The following is an 18,927-nucleotide window of genomic DNA, read 5'->3' on the forward strand; positions in this document are numbered from 1 at the left end:
AGATATAGGTCTTCTCTTTGTAACAGAGGCTCAAAATTAGAGTGACTTAACAAGCTGTAAGTTTATTTCTCTCTCATAAAACAATCTGATTAAATGTAAGCAGATCAACAGGTCAACATTGGCATGGCAAACATTCAGTGCCCGTGAGTACTCCCTCTCTCTTGCTTTTCTGCCATCCCTCTGCTGTTGCCCTTATACACATGATCCAAGAATGCCACCTGCCACATCGACATTTTAGGCAGCAGGATGAGGGAAGAAGGGAAGAGGGACCATGTTGCCATCCTTAAAGGACATGTCCTAGAAGTTGTTCACATCATTTCCTCCCCTGTCTTATTGGCAAGAAATGAATCATGTGGTCTTTCCTGCCTGCAGGAGAATCTGGGAAATGTTGTCATTTTTCCAGTAGTGATGATTCAAGCATTCTAGGACAGACATGTGACATAGTGAGCAGACATGTAGTTGGGGGAAGTATATTGATTATATTTCCTTATTTTCTATATTCCTGATGCACTGACATTTAGAGCCTTAATCAAGAGACTACCCTTCCTGCAGCTAGCTAATTCTTAGAAATGGCGAACAACTCTCCTGGGAGTGTGCTGTTGATATACAAACCCACCAATCCAGAGCCCACACCCCCAACCAACTCCTTTATCAAGCTCATACACCAAGCCAATACCCGCCCAGAACTCCCCAGGGCCAGGTACCAGACCACTAGAGACCATCTCTGTAGCCCAAAGACTGCCAAAACTATTCAAACTATCCAATCCTAAAGTTTTCAGTGTAGCTACCCTGTCTCGCCCATAACTTGCCACACATAAAATAAAATAAAATAAAATAAAATAAAATAAAATAAAATCTAATAATAGACTTTGGGCCATGCTCTGCTTTCACTCCTGGCTCCTGACCGTTCCTGTCCTTCTCCGTGTGGCCCTTTGTGACATGCAATACATCTATTTCTAGAGATCTGTGAATGCAGACTACTTCCTTCATGATGATCATTTCCATATCTGATGTCTTACAATATCTAATGAAAACAAACGCTGGGTACATTTCCAACTTGGGGAACAACTAGAAGTCTCTGTCAGAGGCCTATTATAATTTTCCACATATACTGCACAGTGATTGTTCCAGGATTAAGTGTCTGGTGAATACTAACTTTGTAACTTTGTAAATACCAACATTCTGTACAAATATACAAAAATATACAATGTACAAAATGTACAAATGTACAAAATGTACAAATGTACAAAAATATCTTGAATAGGAATATTTAGCTTTTTAACATTAATTGTGTCATGCAGTTGAAATAATAACCTTCATCTCAAACTTTTATTCAGATTTAGTAAACACTGTCAGAGGAATGGCCAGGGTTGGAGATATGAATGATGAAATCTCATCCCAGTAGTTGGTGGCAAAGGGGCAAATAGAAACTAGATCCCCCAAGTTTTAGAAACTTTCCAGTCTTCTTGTCTTTATTTGGTTGATGGTATTGATGGTGGAAATTTCTACCATGAATTACAAAATTTTACTTGGTTTTCATTTTTACTACCTTTAATTTTTATCATTGAGCACCCAAGTGGGAAAACTGAGAAGATAGATTCTTCCACTTTGTTGCCTGTAAGTATTAACACTGAAAAGAGAGTTTTGTCTTACCCAAACTATTTCTCAGCTGTTGAACTTCAAATGCCACACTTATTACAAGGAAAAATCTCCCAGTAAAAACTGTAACAAAAAATATAATACAATTAATTCATATGACATAACTGGTCATGTGGTCAACAAACTTACTGCCTATGAGAATGACTAGTGGACTTTTTTATATTACACATTCCTGGGTTTCAGTCACAGAAAAGTCTAATTTAGTAAGTGTGAGGAAGGGCTCAGTCATCTGCATTTTTACAAGCATCACCAGTAAGTTTTTTTAAATATACATTTACATTTCTTTGGTAACACCTTTGAGATAATAATTCGCATACCATACAATTCACCCATTTGTGTTACATGCTTTTTATTATATTCACAGAGTTATGCATCCACCAACACTAACATAATCCAGACCATTTTTATTACCACAAAAAGAAATACCACACCCATTAGCAGTCAACCCCATATCCCCTTACTCCTAGGCCATACCCCATAGCCCTAGGCAGCCCTATTAATCTACCTTCTGTTTCTATAGATTTGCCTTTTCTGGACATTTCATATAAGTGGAATCATACAATATGTGGTCTTTTGTGTCAGGCTTTTTTCTCTTATGTGGTCTTTTGTGTCAGGTTCATCAATGTTGTAGCATGTCTCGGTACTTCACTCCTTTTTATTGCTGAATAATATTCCCTTGCATGGATATACCATAATTTGTTTATTCTTTCATCAGCTGATAGACATAAAAGTTGTTCCCGCTTTTGGAACAGTGCTACTAGGAACATCTGTGTGCACGTTTTTATGTTGACATATGTTTTCATTTCTCTCAGATATATATCTAAGAGTGGAATTGCTAGGGCATATGGGTAACTTTGAGAAACTACCAGACCATTTTCCAAAGTGGCTGCACCATCTTACATTCCCACCAACAGTGTATAGGTTTCTAAACTCTGCATATTCTCACCAACGTTTGTTATTATCTGACATTTTGATTCTAGCCATCTTAGTGGGTGTGCAGTGGTATCTATCTCATCGTGGTTTTGAATTGTATTTTCCCGATGGCTAATGACATTGAGCACCTTTCATGCGTTTACTGCTGATTTGTATATCTTCTTTGGAAAAATGCGCATTTATACACTTTGTTCATTTTTAAAAATTAGGTTGTCTTTTCGTTATTGAGTTGGAACAGTTCTTTATCTCTTCTAGATCAAAGTTTCTTCTCAGATATATGATTTGAAAAAATTGTGTCCTATATTTTCTGGGTTGTCTTTTCACCTTCTTGATGGTGTCCTTTGGCACCATGAATGTTTTTAGTTGTGATGAAGTCCCATTTTTAAATTCTTCCCTCTATTGCTTGTGACTTCGGTGTCACAGCTATAAAATACAAACTCTTTTCTACAGTAGCACAAGGTATACATTGAAAAATGCTGATCTAGTTGCAGATGGTCCTTGACTTGGACTAGTTCATTCATTTGGAGCCTGCTCTTGTGGATTTATTGAGAGCTATCCTCTGTAGAAAGATTAGCCTAAGCCATGCCCCAGTAACAAGACACTGCCTTCCATTTATTTATTCATCTAGTGGCTATCCAAGCGTTGCAGGCATTGTGAAAATTAGAAAGAGGTGCCAGCTGTGGGAAGATAGAGTCCCTTGATACAAGTCTTGGTAGGTTGTGTCAGAGGTGGAGGAAAATTTGCCCCTTGCTCCTGTCTATTATAGACCTGTGCTGGGTCAATGGCTTAACTAGCAGAGCTTGGATGCTCTTTCAACCCCTGTTCATTTGCTTGGCTGGACACTTGTATAGTGCAAAGACTCCAGAGCCATACATGGTGGCCCTGGCCACTTTCCTAGGTGCTTTATTTTGTTACCTCGTCAAATCTTGCTGTTAACTCTGTTGTATGGGTATTGTTACCACTCTTTTGCCAGTGGGGAAACTCCGGCAGGTCAGTTGGCTTGCTCCGATTCACAAAACTGGTAAGTAGCAGACCTGAGATTTATGCCCCCATCCTATGACTTCAGTTCTGAAAGGCTTTCCACTCTGCCACTTTTGGTATTCTGTTTGTCACTCAGGTTTTAAGACCTTAAAGCTTATTAAATTCCTCCATCTGAAACCAGATCAGGAACTGCCAGACATGTTGGGAACCTATTTACCTTGCTGGAGTCTGTACTCACATTACTACTTCCTTCCCATTGCTTCCCTATATCAAACACCTGGCCTTTTGAATTTAGGACTTCCAGAGGCTTGGCAGTGTTTCTTTCCCCTTATTGCTGAACGATAGCCAGATCTCCTCTTCCATGATGCAGTTGCCAAAATGCTATGAATCAGAAGAAATCCTGGAATTTGGTATGGAATTGCCTTATCACCAGAATGCCTAGAAGCTTTTTATTTAAATGAGACATAAAAGGCTAGGGTATGAAGACATGCACACATATAGTTACATAAGGGCGCAGATAGAAAGCCAAGGGGCAATGGCAGAGGAGACTGGAGGGAAAGCCTTTTGTGATTTCTTTCTTGCTGGACAAACCCATTTTCACCAGTAAGATACATCTTGCTGCGTTTTTAGACAACCTGATAGCCCATTTTTCTCCTCACTAGCATCTCTCACACTGCCTTCCATCAAACTATATGCCACTATTTTTTTGTAGATAGCACTGTTTCTTCTCTTCTCCTCAAGGGAGAGGTGAAGGGGAGACTCTAAGACAAGAAGTCACAGAAATTGAGGATGTTTCTAAGAAGTGGAGCTTAATATATCCATTCAGAAAAGGAATTTGTTGATCAGCCTTGTGCCTACTCTACAGGAGCAAAAGTATTTGGTGAGAAGTAATTGGAAGGAGACAGGGCATGGGTAGCCTGCCCTCCCACTGTTTGGTCTGGCAAAGACTAGGATTTGGGGATTTTTTTGTTTGTTTGTTTTTGTTTTTTGTGAACTAAATGATAGAGCAGGAAGTAGTTGCAGTCAAGCTGCTTTGCTGGTGTCCCCAAGAGTGTCCTGTCAGACTAGGGGACGACAGCAGCAGGTGATATGGGGCTTATCAACGGAGATTGAGTTGAGGTGAGTGAGAGAAGAAGCACAGTTGCATGCACCCCCCTAGGGCAGGGAATTGCCCAGGGAGGGTGTCCTTTAAAGACTCCGGGAAAGTGCACTCGTGTCCCCTAGGTGGCCAGCACTGGGACACCTGACCCACCAAGAGCATCAGCTGTCAGTCACTGTTATCCAGGGAAGCTTTAATGATCCCAAAGAGGATTATTACAGCAGCTGGTAACTAAGAGGGACTTGTCCCTTTCCTTCACCCTCACTTCTGTCTCTTCATGGCAGAAATGCTAAAGCCTAGAAGAGAGCAAGTACGGGGATCCCAGAGCAGCCTGCCCAGCCCTGCCCCATGCCCCTGTCAGGCAGGAGCAGGAAGAGTAAAAACACGGACATCCGCCCTCCCCAATTCATGTCTCTTGAGCCATAGGCATAGAAGCTTTGGTGGAAAGAAAGCCTTAATTAGTATATGGGATTAGCATTTTGAACTACATAAAAATAGGCGTACAATAATGAAAAGTGTACAGATAGTTATGGAACCTTACTCCCAATGGGAAGGAGACATTTGACATAGCACTCTGGGCAGTGAATGGAAACAAAACAGTAGCGTTCAGGTTTTTTTTTTTTGACCTGGAATCTGCCAAATAACCTGGTTTCAAGCAACCTAATTTTTCATTCACCTTTGCTTTTTACTGTTCCCCCTCCCACTGTTTTCTAAACATCAGCCATTCATCTGTTTCCAGATTAACACTCTCCTCTCTCAGGTTCTTTTGTTTGCCATCTGTATCTACCACCTCTATTAGGCATATCTGGGCCATTTTAGGAAACAATTCCCAATTATAATCCAGTTTCCAGCTTAGTCCTCAGGTGTGAGCACTCTCTTGAAATCTGCTTGCCCCTCCAAAATGCAATAGTCTTTATCAGAGTAGGTATTCTTTCCTATTTTATTGACAGCCTCATGTGCTACATGCCTCTCTTTATGAATAGTGTAAAATTGTGCCTTTAGACCTCAGAATACATTGCCTCAAAGATACAAAGTCAAGAATTTACACTGAAGAGTACAGAATTAACGGTATTCTCGTTTAAGACCCCCTTGGGAAAATGCTTTATTACCATTTGGGTTGCTGGATAATTGTATCCCTCAACTACAAGGGGAAAAGGAACTTTCTTGGCCCCTAGAATGGGAGCTCACGTGAAGTCATGGGTGTTGGTCACTCATAGTGAGGCCAGATGGCCGAAAGAGAGGGAGCTGGGTGCAGAGGGGGCATCTTTTCTACCTGCCACATTTTGGTTTCGGCCTTCCTTGTTTCTTCAGAAATCATTGTATATTGATCCCCTTCCTTCCTTGGAATCTCTCTGCCATCACTTCTTCCCTTTCTTAGCCTCTGTAGAACACACTGGCCTCTTGGGGATTCATAAGGGTGTTTACTTTAGGGGAGGGGGTGAGCAAAGAAAGAAAAGGAGAGAGTAGATAAAGGGAATAAAATGAGTACTACCGTCTGCCAGCCTCCCATCAGCCTTCCCTTTGATCATTTAAACTTATTGGGGCACCTGGGTGGCTCAGTTGGTTAAGGGTCTGAGTTCAGCTCAGGTCATGATCTTGTGGTTTGCGAGTTTGAGACCTGCATCGGGCTCTGTGCTGACAGCTCAGAGCCTGGAGCCTGCTTCAGATTCTGTGCCTCCCGTTCTTTCTGCCCCTCCGCAACCCCCTACTCTCTCTCTAAAAAATAAACATTAAAAAATAAAATAAAATAAACTTGTGGTCACAATGTTAGGATCCTTCAGGTGGGATCTGTCCAAAGACCAATTTCTTTGGGCCTTTCTAGTGTGTAGAGATCTGGAAGCACTGAATCAACAGTCCTACATTCCATTTGACTTCAACTAGGTAGGAACAGGCTCTCTTCCTTCTACATTTCTCACCATTCACTATTGTTCACTTCTGTGTTCAACTTCATTCGTTTGTGGTGTCCTCATGGCCTTGGTAAAGCATTTGAGTTTTCAGTGTTATTTGAGGCAGAGAGTATGTTTTATTCCTATTTTCATTTCTATTCTCTAATGATAGATCTTAGGACATAGAACATTCTCAACAGTTGTATTCATTCCACATCTATTTTACACATATATATGGAGCACCTACTATGGGCCGAGCGTGGTATATACAGTTAAGGAACTGTATATAATGTGAACCTGACATATAAAGACCCTACTCTCAACAGGGCTTCCACCAGTGACTACATGTCTAAAGAAGAAGACTTTGCATTAGGTGAATTTACACACTAGATCTGTGAGAGGGAGAAGAGGCACTAAGATTCAGACTAGGGATCCTGCAAATGAGGCAGCACTGAATATAAGAAAGTAGCCATGATGTGATCTTGGCATGGGAGGAAGACGGCTAAAAGGAAGGAGCCATGGATGTATTCACACGCCTCCCTGGTCTCTGAAAACTTACAGCTTCATCTTGCCCCCACCAAGGCAGGAAACCAGTGTGGCCAGTTCTGGGATTCTAGCCAGCCAAGTGGTGATTAGAATATTGAGAATTATAGCAAATGCGATCGGTACCCCTACTGTATCCCTCACCTTTATCATTTCCATGCCAACTGGCCCAATTTCTCACACAGTCCCTAGATCTTTTAGCTTTAAGAGACTTCTCTGGGGGTGCCTGAGTGGTTCAGTCAGTTAAGCATCTGATTCTTTTGGTTTTGACTCAGGTCATGAGCTCATGGTTCATGGCAGCACAGAGCCTGCTTGGGATTCTCTCTCTCTCCCTCTCTCTCTGCCCCTCCTCCACCCACATTTTCTCTCTTTCTCTCTCTCTCTCTCTCTCTCTCTCTCTCTCTCTCAGTATAAATAAATAATCTTTAAAGCAAAGCAAAACAAAACAAAACAAAACAAAAAGAGCCTTCTCTGGCCACCAGAGCCCAGTCTGCCTGCACTCACACAGAAGTGGCAGGGGATTAACACTTTTTGGAAAAGCCTTCAGCCAATAGCAAGTTGGTTATAAATCTCCCAGAAGGGGGGCCGTGCATGTTCTCTACTGTTTCTGAGCACTCTTCATTGAGAATCAGCTCCAATTCCCTGTAGTGACCACCTGCTTGAAATGCCTCCACTAGCCTCTTTTCCTTCCCTGTCTCACTGCATCTTCTCTGTAGGTGTTTCTTGGTCTTGCCTCCTAAATGAGGAGTCTTGCCTCTGTGGCAACCCAAACTAAGACAGATACTGTGTTTTTTTTGTTTTTCCTTTTAAATTTCTGTGTCAAATTACACTGGAATTTTGATAGGGATTGCATAGAATCTTTAGATAGCTTTGGATAGTATGGACATTTTCACAATTTTAACTTTTCCAAGACATCTTTCCATTTATTTGGGTCTTCAGTTTTTTCCTCAAGGTCTTATAGTCTTCAGTGCATAGATCTTTCACGTCTTTGGTTAAATTTATACTTAAGTATGGTATTGTTTTTGATGCCACTGCCCATGGGACTGTTTATTTTTTTTTCAGGTAGTTGTTACTATATAGAAATGCAACTGATTTTTTATGTTGACTTTTACTGAAACTTTACTGAATTGGTTTATTACATCTGAGAGTTTCTTGGTGATGTTTTTAGGATTTTCTGTATGCAAGATTGTTTCATCAACAGGGACAATTTTACTTCTTCCTTTCTGATTTAGATGCCTTTTATTTCTTTTTCTTGACTAATTGCTCTAGCTAAGACATCCAGTACTGGGCTAAACAAGAGTGGTGAGAATGGACACCTTTGTCTTTTTCATGACCTTAGAGAAAAAGCTTTCAACCTTTCACCATTAAGTATGATGTTAGCTGTGGGCTTGTCATACATGGCAGGCCTTTTCAGCATATTGAGAGTAGAATGGTGGTCACCCGGGGCCTAAGGGTTGGAGGAAATGGGGAGATGTTGGTCAAAGCATAAAAACTTTCAGTTATAAGATGAATAAGTTCTGGGGATCTGATGTACAACATAGTGACTGTAGTTAATAGTACTGTATTACATATTTAAAAGTCACTATGAGAGTAGAACTTTAATGTTTTCACCATAACAACAACAACAAAATGGTAATTATGGAGATAAAAGATGTGTTAACCAACTTAATTGGGGTAAATATTTCACAGTATATACATGTATCAAGTCCTCACATTATACACCTTGAACATACATGATGCTATATGTTAACAGGAGAGAAGAGAGATAGATATTGTGTGAGATGATATGGGGAAAGGAGGCAGTCACAGGTAGGTACTTCCAGAGAGAAAAAGAGACAAACATTCCCAAAAGAGTTGCAGAAATGGGGGATGCGAAGGGCTATTACACATACTCAACTCCATTTTTTTTAATGTTTATTGATTTTTGAGAGAGAGAGAGAGACAGGGTGCAAGCAGGGAAGAGCCAGAGAGAGGGAGACATAGAATCCAAAGCAGGCCCTAGGCTCTGATCTGTCAGCACGGAGCCTGACATGGGGCTCAAACCCACAAACTGTGAGATCACGACCTGAGCTGAAGTCGGACTCTCAACTGACTGAGCCACCTAGGCACCCCTGAACTGGATTTTTGAGGATGCCTGTAAATTCGATGCAATATTTAAAATCAAATTATTTCAGGTTTGTGAAGACTGAGAAGAATTTTTATTGCCTTGTTCTTTTCTCTTGTTTTCTAATGCCTACATTAGATACTCATATCCAACAGCCAGAGACCCTTGTATTCTTGGAGTGATCAATTTCTCTGAACTTCCTTTTCTTGTTAGGATGATATTTAATGCTTTCCTTCCACCATTCAACTTTGGTTTGAATTATTCACTCTAGAAGACCTTTAGAAACTTTGGGGAGCCTAGGTGGCTCAGTCATTTATGCGTCTGACTTCAGCTCAGGTCATGATCTCACAGTTCATGGGTTCAAGCCCCATGTTGAGCTCTGTGCTGACAGTTCAGAGCCTGAAGCCTGCTTTGAATTTTGTGTCTCCCTCTCTCCCTCTCTCTGCCTCTCCCCTGCTGTCACTCTGTCTCTCTCTCTCTCTCAAAAATAAATAAACATTAAAAAAAAACAAACCCTTAAAATGCACCCTAACTACATGACATCTAATGGACTATTTTTATTATGGAAAAATAAGAAACACAAATTTCTCTGCATACAAGATTAATGCCTGGGATTCAATGTCAATAGAATTGTGCATGCAAGTGATTTTCCAGTAAAGGAGATTTGGTGAGCTATCATTCTCCCCTGATTCATTTGTAGTCAGTGACATGTTTTTAAAAGATGGCTGATTAGACCAGCCAATGGGCACACACACACAAAAATGGTTGTTTTTTTTTTTCCCTTTAACTTCATTAGTCATTACATAGATAAATAACCTAGGCTACTCTAAGAAATTATTTTTTTCTGTAGAGATTACAAACTTTTTTAGGCGGAGAAGCAATTCTTACCTTTTGAGTAATGCCTGAATGCCTAAGGTCTAAAACAGTACACATTAACAGTGTTTGGTAAATGCTTGTTGAATTGAACAAAGAAAATAGAAATGAAATTGAGAGCAGTCTGTTTGTGATAAGTATTTGCTGAGTCTTATAGGTATTCTTCTCTAATTTTTTTCTTGATGCGTTATAGCAAATATTTGATGTCCTTTGAATTTCAGGGTTAAAATGGGATCATTCATATTTTTTGACAAAAGCGTAAAGCCTCTGGAATTCAACTAGTCCTGCAATACTTTTTACTGAAAAAACTAAAATGGAATGTCTGCTCGTTACTTCTGTGTCTTGTTCTGATACCTATACTAGAGTTCTCCAAACATTCTTCTCACTACTTAGAACTTCCTTTGTTTCCAGTCACACTTTCCACCTTTGCTCACCAGAGACAGTAATGCTGCTGTGGTGGCTTTTGGCTCCATCCATCGTGCTTTCATTAAACTTCTTGTCTCTGGGTCCCATTGTACTCTAATTAAATAAATGGAATCTGGTATTCACTGAAAATCAATAGCACCTGCAAAAGTTTTGCCTCTTAAGAAAACCTCCGCGTTGTTCTCTGCCCTGCCACATAGACTGTAAACTCTCTACCACTTCCTTGTGTTCAGAAATCAAATTCTTCAGCTCATCTTGGTTCAGTGAGACAAAATGCTTTATAAAAAATGACCTATATTTCTCAGGTTGTGGAAAGGAAAGAAAAGACTTTGAGAAAGTGACTAAGGAGGAGAGTAAGGGTGATACTATCTCTGATTCAGTTTAGCTGGACTGCTTCATCTATGCCTTAGTATTTTTCTTTATAAAAATGATGACATTTTTGGTACTCTGCTCCAGAGCCTCCCGGGGGTGAGTGCAGATGTGCTGAGCCATTTGGCTGCCTTGTGGACCGACTCAGAGAGAGCCTCTCTTCTCCCTAATGAAGTCATCTCCTCTCGAAAGCCCAGCCTTTCCCATCACTCCATGTTGGGACTTGGCTTTGGCTTGCATAGTTCCGTCGTGATGTAGATGGTCTTCCAGTTAAGTTCTGGAATAATCTGCCCAACCATGAACAGGACATTTACAGCAAAGAAAAAAAAAAAAAACCTTTTATTGGAAGCAACATTTTACTGTAACATTTTGATTTGGGGACTGGGGAGCCAAGTCTCACCCTGGGAAAAATCAAATTTTTCATGGCTTTCTAAAGATATTTGTCTATGTTTAATTTCTCTGAGTAATTTATATACTTCAGGCTAAAGAGTAATGAGATTGTCACCATCGCTTTGCCTTTTGTAGAGTTTCTTTTATTTTTTAAAGAAGGCAGCAAAGACCTCATATTACTTCTGCATTTCCTAAAAAAGCAAAAAGCATTTAAAGTGTTGGGTAAAATATCTGTCCCTAAATTATAAAAAAAATGAAATACAACAAAATAATGAAGCAATTTTAGGGGTTGGCTTCCTTTTTCTAGGCACTGTGAAATTCACTAAAGGTGAATTTTTTTAATGTCACAGTTTTTCACCCTCCAGAGAGGATATTTGCTCCATTGTGTCCAGGATCAGCCAGACCAGGGACTTGAAATGTGAACCTGTTTTCTGAACGTAAGTGGGACTGGAACCTTGTCATCCCCAATGAAGCAAAAGATGATACCATGTCTAAGAACACTTCACCTGATCAATAAAAAAGGAGAAGTCTGAAATGTGATCCTAAAGCTCAGAGGGAGGTTTAGATGGAGATAATGAAATTCCCTGGAGACCTACCTGCCAGCTACACCTTTCTTGTTCAAGTCATTGGCTGGATGCCCCTGACCTCTGCCAAGTTCCTGAAGACAAGATCAAGGCAACGAAGCAAGGCACATAGACTCTGGCTTCTGGTTTCTTGTAGACACCAGTGCTAGCAATGATGATCTTGCTTTATCTATACTACCTGAGAGTATGGAATTTACATACAGAGCATCCCCAGTATAAGGCCATGATTTAAAGGGGGATACACAGAATGAGATTTTAACTGCTGTTTGATTCATACTTGAGTGTAATGAACAAATTAGTTTTACATTACAAATTAGTGTAGTGGACAAATAAATGTTACAAAGACACACTTTCCCATTCAAAACCTTGTGATACTTTTTCAGACATGGGAGAATCAGAAATAACTGGTCTGTCATTCTCTTTGTCTTCATGAAGAGAGAGAGAGGGAGACAGGGAGAGAGGGGGGAAAGAAGGAGGGAGAGGGGGAAAAGAGAGAGAGAGAGAGAGAGAGAGAGGGAGAAGGCCTCAGGGACAGTTAAATATAAATAATACAGCTGTAGACTCTATTCTGAACCTACCTTGTATGTTTTCCTTTTTACTCCCTCTCTATTATAGGTACCTGAAGGGGAAAATCTGCCTTGGAGAAATCAAGCTGATATTCAGGGGTGTCACTTCATTTTAGTTATTTGACAGCCTGAAGAAGTGTTTAATTTTCTAAATAACATTACAAGCCAAACTAAAGGGAAAAGATGTGGTATAAAGCTTTTCAACATTGTCCGTCTTCTGACAGGTGAAGTCTTCTTGAGAAAGTACCTTTGCCCAGTTATACTGCTCCTTGGCCAAGAGTTGTAATGTCCATGGACATTATAAGGAACTATAAATGTTAGAAGGCTAGAGGAATACATTTGGCAAGATAAAGGAAAATATCTCAGGATGTAAGTAGTCTCTGACCCTTAATTTTTCTTCATGTTTTATCATGTAAAGATGGCATTACTCATAGTGACTGTTAATGTATTAACATTTCCTTGAAAATGGATATTAATCTGCTATTAGGTTTCCTTTGTAGGAATGTTTTACTTAGCTGTATGATGAAGGGAGAGCAGGGTAATAGAGAGATAATAAGCTTTTCAGATGGGCGGATCTACCACTTAGAGAGTACCCTTGGGCAAGACATATAAATTCTTCGGAACTCAACTAGATTTACTCAAATTTAAGAATGAGAACAATAGTATATACTTCAAAATGTTTCAGAGAAAGGTCTATCCTAATGCCTGCCGTATAAATTCCAATAAAGATTCTTTAATTTCATTTTTCACCCTTTTTGAATGAAGTGATCTTGATTATAAAGTTGTTCTGAGGAGCTCTGAAAAGACCACTGTACCCAGTGTGAGGAATTGTGTTCTGGTAACAGCTCTGCTTTTAATTGGGTGATTTTAGGAAAAGTCACTTTCTGAGGTTTAGTTTGCTTATCTGTTGAATCTAAAGGTTGAAATCTGATTCTGTTCTGTGACTCTGTTATTCTAAATATTTAATGAAATAGAACTTCAATGTTAAGAATAGTAGTATGATAACTATACTAAGAATAAATAAATCATTGTCATTATCAAACAAACAAAAAATTGATTCCTAAATCCTATAATTAATAGTTACATTATTTACTGTCGTGAGCTGATAAATATATAACTGAGAAGAAATGGATAACACACATTTTGAGAACTACAATTCTAACAAAACTTCGACTTGTTTATCACTTAAAATGTAGCATCATGCAGAATGCATACAGTTTGCAAAAGAAACTTTGGAAAGAAACATGGTAGATGTGCATGTACAGAAGTCTAGGCTTCTACAAGTTTTAAAGTGTGAGTGTAAGGCCCACCTACTCAAAGAAATTCAGAGGGAAACTCAACTTTTTTCTTTAATCCTCACTGTTGTGTTTGATATAGTTTTCTAAGTAGAGACATCAGTGAGAAAAATTATGAGGATGCTTCCATGTTTGTGTAGAAAGAAACGTTTGCTATCCATTCCAGTGTCCCCAGTGTTAAACTGATAGGCACCTTGGACTTATTTTCTTCCCATTGTATAAACTCATACTTGACTTCAAAGAAAAGGAAAATACAAAGTCCCTCTTTTCTAAGGGGCAGAAATCCTTTGTGCAACTGGTTGACCCTTGGCTCTCTAAGGTCCTATAGGAAATCTTTTGTAACACAATGCAGAGGACTCTTCCTTGTGTTGATGTTGTTTACATAGTTGGTGGGCCTGGCTGAAAACAAAAATCACATAAACTCATGAAAGATTAGGGTCCCATTTCCTGACCACAAGGAAGGGGATTGGTACATCCAAGCAGTCTGTTACTCAGAAAAATCATTAAATATTCTACCATGAGGGACACTTTGAAAAATTGAGAGAAAGGAAGAAGGAAGAAAGCAGAATCGAGACTTAGGTACATTTGTGGCAGAGTAAGAGTTTAAATCCAACAAGGGATTTGCTTTGGGGAATTTCCTGTCCAGCCCTTTATTACCAGGGTCTTTGTAAATTGTGCAGTGACGTTGGGCTCCCCTTTGGGCAGTTCCCGGGGAAGGCAGTTCTTACACTTTTCCTCTAGGTCTTAGAAGGATCTCATTTTCTCAATGTCTCTTTCAGGTTGGCAGAAGGCGCAAGAATGACACTTCCCCCAGATGGGACAGGCAGGCTCTCTGGCCGCGTAAACACGCTGTACCCGAGTTCTTTGCTGATTTTTACAGAGTTTCATTAGCTCCCAAGAAGAACTGAGGGTGCTCAATTGTCTAGTGCTGGCCTGCCCCACAAGAGCCTGGGGGCTCCTTTCCCCTAACCCAGAACTGGCAGCGCAGGGGGCGGAGAAGTGGGGGTGGGGAGGGGTGGGAGGGCAGTGGTTTCTGTGCACACAGCGCGATGTTACTTAGTGAGTCGCTGAATGGGGAGCGTTGCTGTCCCCAAGCCGATTGGTACTTCTTGTCAGGAAGAAACGCCGAGAGGTGGGAGTGCCTGGGGAGGGAGGCAGGCGGTCCCTACCGCAGGCGCGGGGAGCTGCCTTTCCGCCCCTCTGCCTGCTTTCCAAGCCTGGGCTCTTAGGAGTGGCTGAAGCTGCGGAGCGCTTCAGGAGCCCGTGAATGAACCCTCCTCCTCTTCCTCCTCCTCCTCCTCGCTGAGTCTCCTCCTCGGTGCTGACGGTACAGTGATATAATGATGATGGGTGTCACAACCCGCATTTGAACTTGCAGGCGAGCTGCCCCGAGCCTTTCTGGGGAAGAACTCCAGGCGGGCGGGAGCAACAGCCGCGAACATTAGGTGCTGTGGACAGGCGCTGGGACCGGGATCTGCGGCCAGCCCCGCATCCTCCTGCATCCTTCAGCACCGTCCCGCATCCTCCTCACGCTTCCCCAGGCCACCGCGCTTCCTATGTGACCCGCCCCGGCAACACCGAGCCCACTCGCTCAGCGCTGCGGTGATTTTTTCCCCCAAACTGCAATAAGCCGCCTTTCAAGGTAATCACGTTTCTTTTGTTCCCCTTAAAAAAAAAAAAAAAAAAAAAAAAAAAAAAGGAAAAAAAGACGAGCGAGCTTAGAAAAACGAAGTACATTGTAATTGGTAGAACACTTTAATTAAAGCAAAGAGAACTAGCTGTAAGGCGAAGTTAAGAAAATATATGCACTTTAAAAATGCAGGTAACTTTCAGAAGGACGTTTGGAGAGAGGAATACCGAGGGACCGTGGTGCTGAAAAGATGCAGACAAAAGAAGTCCGGAATCGGGTGGGGGTAGAAGGACTAACGGAATTGGGGGAAGGGAGGGAAGAGAATTGTAGCGAACCCTTAGAAAAGTCGTGGGGTCTTGAGCTGGAGAGCAGGAGGGACCAATGGCACCTTGAGCTTTTTTTTTTTTTTCTTTTTCTTTTTCCTTTCTTTCTCTTTTCTTTCTTCTTCTTCTTTTTCTTCTTCGTCTTTTTTTGTTTGTTTTTTGTTGTTTTTTGTTAACCTGCTCGAGGCAAAAGTTTGAATGGGGACTCCCGAGACTTGCCCACTTGCAAGTCCCCGAAGCCGCCTTGGTGCGGGCCACCTGGCTCCCGGGCCCCTGGTGTGTGGTCAGTACCTGGTGTTCCTGGAATACTGTTCCAGGGCAGCTCCTGACAGGACGGTCCTGCGCCCCAGCAGCCCGGGACCTGGGCGGACGTGACCCCCTCTGCCCGCAGGCAGTCTGGGAAGAGGTCCGGCCGGGAGATGGGCAGGGTCCCCCGGCTGCGTCTCTTTGGGGACTTGGGGGCTGTCAAGGCCCTCCTCGGTGCCCCAGGGTTCTTTTGTCCTGCGCGCGGAGCGCGGAGGACGGCCGGGAGGGAGCAGGGTATGGGGGTGGGGTTGTTGGAGTGCCGCGGAGGTCTGGGAAGCTCCTGGGCGGGAAAAGCTTGACTTGAATCATCAGAGATGTGCAAGAATTTTATCTCACCCAGAAGAGCGAAGTGGAGCCTTCCACTGTGGTCTCAACGAACAAACCCCGTGCCCAGAGCGCTCTCCAGACAAAGGTGGCGCGGGGACCCGAATCTCGGGCCTCTAGGACCAGCCCTCTCGCCCCGAAAACAGCAGTTCTCCTTTTTCTTCCATCTCCCCACCCCCTCCCAGCTCTTGGCCCTAGTTAAGCAACTTTACAGGCTAGCCGAGCGGCCAGGGAGAGCGTGTCCCGGGAGCCCCAGGGGACGCCCTAGGCTGGAGCGTCCCACCACCCTGCAGAGGTGTGGGCGCCTCCGGACGACATCCCTAGTGCGCGCGGATATGGGGGCATCAGGGTTGTCCTGGCTCGCTGTCTGTGTCACTGGGCGTGGAGCGGCCACTGTGTTAGGCAGCGGAGAACGAGGTAGAAAAATAGTGTCATAGCTTAAACTATTTGCTCTCCGATCCAGCTGCGCCCCAGCAAGTCCTGCTTGTCCCCGGGAGATACAGCGGGAGGGAGGAGAAATCTTCGCAACCTAGGGAGAGCTGTCCCACCGTGCGCACACCCACAGACTGAAAGACAGTCTTGCTATCTATGTCCCGTTTCTCATCTTTGTCTCTCCGTCTTCTGGCTCCATCTTCTCTGCCTCCCTTCCCTTCTCCCAGCCTTTGCTCAGTCTCTTGCGCTCCTACGTCCCCTCCCCCACGGCTGACAAATGAATGGCTAGTGTGAAATCCCTGCCTCCCCGATCGGCAGAAGCAGGCAAGGAGGGAGGAGCGAGAGAGGCTGGGAGCTCTCTCGGATCTGCCCCCAGTTGGCGTGCTAAGGGCTTGCAGAACCCAGATGTCTAGGAATAGGGTGTTTTGTGGCGGATGTGGGCGCCCCCTGATGGACAAGTTCAGCACAGGTGGAGGAAACCGATGCCCCCCACCCAAAAAACCAAGGAAGCCACTTTTACAACCATACATTCAATGATGAAGAACCTTTAGTCGTTAGTTTTAAATTTAAGAATATGCGACGTAAATCTAGGGGTTCGAAGGACCAGGAATGGAGACCTTGCCTTTGTGAGGTACGGAAGCGCGCTTGCTCCCAAGTCCGCGGGGATGTGCTCACTGCTCTCAGCCAAGTCTGCAGCTTGGTGGAGAAGGACACATGGCCTGGGGCGGATCCAAGTTTTGGAGGGCTTGATGTTCAGTCTTAAGTATTACTTTCAGAAATATAGTACAGAATGCCTTACTTTTGGAAACTGTACTAAAGCCCTTCACCACTTGAACCCAATGCTAGGGCCCTGCCTCAGGATATTGCAAAGGAAAGGCCCCTAATCCAAAATTTAAACTTACTCAATTTCAAAACACAATCGAACGTGGAATTTTGGGGGGAAGAAGTGGCCCGGGAGGAAAAAGAAGAGAAGGGATGGGAAGAAGAAAAGGACGGTGGAAGAAGTGTAAGAAAGGAACAGAGATATGGATGAAGCATGCAAACAGCCTGGAGAAGGCCGGTAGGGTACGTTTCGAGGTTTGAGGCTGAATTTCGCGTCTCCTTTTGAGATATGTTTTAAGTCCCATACGCGACAACAAACGCGACTGAAGAGGCATGCCAGGATGGAAGGAAGCTAGCCCTTTAGAGAGGCTGGGGCCGCCAGCCGACCCCCACTCTCTCAGCGGGCTCGGAGGTAGGAACCGCGCCGGGCGCTCCTCGATGCGCCGGAGTTCACGAGCCGCCGCCACGTGGGCTGGGACTTAAGCTCTCGGCCCGAGACGGGTGTGACTTGGGCTCAGAGACAACTGCTGCGCGGAACCGGCTGTCCGCCCAGCCTGAGGCTGGCGGGGCGCCTCGGGTCCCCGCCTAGAGGCCAATAAGGGCGGGGCCTTGCTCTTTCCGGAGGGCGGGGGCGGGGGCGGGGGCGGGGCGGGGAAAGGCGGGGCGGGGCGGGGCTCACTGGTGTGAGCTCCGTGGTCTCGCACCCGGCGCTGAGGCTGCGGGCTGCTACTACAGGCTACCCGACTGCTGTCCAGAAGGTGCTAAACGCTCTTATTAACAGTTTGAAAAACATTTTTCTCGCTTCTTGGGAGTGGTAGGAGGAGTTTTTGCCTTTTGACAGGGAGAAAGTAAAGATATACTCCAAGCAGACTTTTTTTTTTGGCAGAAAAATGACATGAGTTTATTCTGTGCTCCATATATTGACTTTTTAAATATGTTCAAGTCAGTTTGAAGACTATTTTTAGTCAATTACAGGACTGATGGAATTCCAATGAGCGCAAACATTAAGGGGCTGGGGGTGTAACTCAGGTCCCTGGGCATCAGGATCCTTAGCTCGGTCCCGCCCACAGTGGGAACTCAGCACATATTTATGAAACGACTGAGCTAGTAACCCCGGGGGAATGGGGCACAGTCTAGACGCTGCCACTTACACGCTGCATTTTAAACTCTCCTGCTTCCTCGCTTTGCCTCGGAAGAACGGGACTTTAAGTCTCTCTGAGATCTCAAATTTTCATATCTAATAGATTCACGTTCCCTTTCTTTTTGACTCCTTCTAAAAGCTGTGACCTAAATTATTTTAAGCACTGCTTGACAGCTGTGCCAAACCTATCATGCAAATATTCATGTGAAGTCCTAAAATAGGATGTTGTGAGTTTAATATAAAA

General features: G+C 43.2%; 2 protein-coding genes across 4 annotated transcripts in view; both read left to right on the top strand.

Moving 5' to 3' along the window:
- The window catches only part of XRCC4 (X-ray repair cross complementing 4), a 316,828-nt gene extending 303,612 nt beyond the window's left edge, over window positions 1-13,216 (top strand). Inside the window, exons 12-13 of the transcript XR_006716996.1 lie at window positions 11,626-11,697; window positions 12,460-13,216. The gene's annotated coding sequence lies outside the window, so the exon portion shown is untranslated. The remainder of the gene's footprint in view (window positions 1-11,625; window positions 11,698-12,459) is intronic.
- Window positions 13,217-14,522: 1,306 nt separating this feature from the next.
- VCAN (versican) overlaps window positions 14,523-18,927 on the top strand; it is a 111,336-nt gene continuing 106,931 nt past the window's right edge. The window contains exon 1 of one of the 3 annotated variants that reach the window (XM_045497172.1): window positions 14,523-15,347. The gene's annotated coding sequence lies outside the window, so the exon portion shown is untranslated. The remainder of the gene's footprint in view (window positions 15,348-18,927) is intronic. The other 2 variants (XM_045497164.1, XM_045497178.1) reach the window with 2 other exon arrangements.

Source organism: Leopardus geoffroyi, chromosome A1 (genome assembly GCF_018350155.1).
Source record: "Leopardus geoffroyi isolate Oge1 chromosome A1, O.geoffroyi_Oge1_pat1.0, whole genome shotgun sequence".
Lineage (NCBI taxonomy): Eukaryota > Metazoa > Chordata > Mammalia > Carnivora > Felidae > Leopardus > Leopardus geoffroyi.